The sequence below is a fragment of the Chaetodon trifascialis genome, chromosome 3 (genome assembly GCF_039877785.1).
Source record: "Chaetodon trifascialis isolate fChaTrf1 chromosome 3, fChaTrf1.hap1, whole genome shotgun sequence".
Classification (NCBI taxonomy): Eukaryota; Metazoa; Chordata; class Actinopteri; order Chaetodontiformes; family Chaetodontidae; genus Chaetodon; species Chaetodon trifascialis.
In genome coordinates this window covers 5,285,472-5,288,248 of record NC_092058.1, presented here as the reverse complement: position 1 = coordinate 5,288,248, position 2,777 = coordinate 5,285,472, and positions in this window count along the sequence as shown.

Here is a 2,777-nt window from a genome sequence, read left to right as displayed (position 1 = left end):
ACTGTGGCTCAGCCTTCCCCTCACAGCCTGGATAAAGAGCTGGAAGGATCCATTCATGGGTTTAACAGAAGGAGGGGGGGCAGGTTTTTGCAGGTTTGTCCACTGCCTATTAACAACACTGTAATTGGACAGATTTCTACAAGTTATTACCTACATTAGCTTAAGATGTTATAATACATATAATGGCCTGTGGTTGCCTCAGCTTGCATGCGGTTGTTGTAATTAGCAGAAAGCTGCTCCCTGCAGCAGAATGGTTCACTCCGCTTCAGTTTTAGCAGCTGAAATCTGATCCAGAGCTGCTGCTGTTACTGCCCGCCCCTCTGACAACAGACAGCAACAACAACCAGCAACACTGGGGCAGCAGGATTGTAGTAGCCTAGTTACTGTAATAGCAGTGTCTGTAGTTAGTTATTGTGTCATGCATATACAAGTACCCAGCCCACATGGACTTAAGACACAGACAAATACTGTTGCAGTGGTGCAACATTTGTCAGAAAGGAACATAGATTCTTATATGAAATAATAAATAACAAACAAAGGACTTTGTCTCTGGTCCCAAACTCCAAATTGTGGGAAATAAAATCTGCCTCAAAAAAGGTTCACCTCTGAGAAAGACAAATCAAGTGCCAACCATCGTGGCTCGATGGATAGCAATGTTGCTCAGTCTACTGCTTTGGTCCAGACTGAAATACCTGAAGAAATAACGGATTGAGTTGAAATCTGTACAGACATTCATGGTCCCTTGACTAACTTTGATAATGTAAGATAAGATTAGACTTTATTGATCCCACACAGCGGAAATTAAGTCGTTGCAACCAGCAAGTATTACAAAAGCAAAAACAGTTGATGAAGACCTGGTTTTTAATCTGGTGCCACCACAAGCTTGATATGAGTGATTTTAGTGAAATATGTCAACAACTATTTGGTACTTTGGTTTATGATGAAGTACCTGCAAATCTAATGACACTGCCATCAGCCTCAGCTGCACTTTTTGTTTAAAGCTAATTAGCAAATGTTAGCAGGCTAACACACTAAATAAGATGGTGAACATGGTAAACATTATACATGTAAACATCATCATGTTAACATTGTCCTTGGGAGCATGTTAGCATGCTGATGTTAACAACTATTCCTGCTGTCACAAACCTATTCGGTTCAAAGATATTTATAACGGTTGTATTCAACCCTCAGACCACAACATGGCATTAACATGCTGCTAGGTGTGCAGCTGCACTAGTGACCCCATGTGGCTGAGATGCATATTACACAGAACAGTTTGAAGAAGAGGAGGGGAGGGGGCAGTGCCTCCTGTGACCCATCCTGCAAAAGTGATGTATGCATTACAAGAGATTTTCTATACTTAAATCACCACTAGTGTGTTATGAAAAGGAAGTTTCATATGGACCTCAAACTGAGCGATGTGTCCCATCTTAGCTGGCAGTAAACAGTCCAGGACTGTGTGAGGTTTAGAAAGATGATTGCATCTGTTGTGAAAATGGATTCTGAGTTGACTGATTCTTTTAATGAAGTCCTGAAAAATCTGCAGAACCAACACTAAGTGTATAGGATGATCCCATCAGGCAACAATAAACTGCTATTAACCTCACTGATGACACAAACAGTTTACTGTGTGCTGACTGCTTAGACTATTTTAATACAGCAAAGCTAATAATTGTTTCCTTGGCAAGTTGTAGTTTATGAGTCTTACAGGAGCATAAAACCTCTAATTTATGCTCTCTATTTACAATAAACACATTAAAAGTTAAACACAGCCAGGGTTAAACAGTAATTGTGGGATATAAAAATAGACTAAGGAAATAAATAAAACCAAATGATAAAATCCATCATATCAAATCAAAACCATCATATCATGAAGAATGAGAGACACAGGTTTCCAAAAGGTTCATTTATCTCATATGCACCAGTGCACAAGTGTTTAATACTTTATAAACTTCTCATTGTGTTATTTTCTTCTTTTGTTACAGCTTTCATTGCTTCTATCACACAACCTTTGTTTTATGCTGAAAGTACAGCACCTTCAATATCTGCTGTTGCCTTAGTATATTTTTACCGTGTTTCATGATTTTGTTTTTATGATTGCTCACTGAAAAGAATTTTCTCGTCTTGTGGAACAACAAAGAAAACTAAACTGAGAGGCATACACTCACAGATGTCAGATGAAATCACATTTTTCCAAAACATGTGTTTCCTAAGAAGAGTTTCAATGTGTTGGTAAAACAGGCCCATTAACAGAGACATGTCTGTGCCTCTGTAGCTCCCTGTTACTGGAACGATTTGTACATTTGTTGGTCCAAAGTTTGGTGTTTGCCACAGAAACCCACTGTGGTCAATTTGTTTCCACACTGATCCTCATGCCTCAGCGTATTAAGTCTATTGCCTCATACTGTACCAATGTCTACCACCCTCATCGCTGTTACTATGCTGCTGTTAGGATCATCATGGTCGTGATGAATAGTTCAGGGATGAGTCATATTTCCATTATCGGACAAAGCTCGTGAAATAACCGTCGTTCCACTAGATTACCTTTTCTTCCAAATGTATTTTGACGTTTATTGTAGGAGTAGTCTAATTACCAATTCTTACTGCTCGTATAATGCACGTGAGTTTCATATACGTTCAACATAAAACAGTTTCTTTCTGGACGGAAACCGTGGTGGAAAAAATTGTCACAGAACAAATTTAAATAAAGATTGAGCGTTTTAAAGCGGTCAGCTGAGCTGCTTCGTCCGCTACCACAACAAACATGGCGTCAGGAG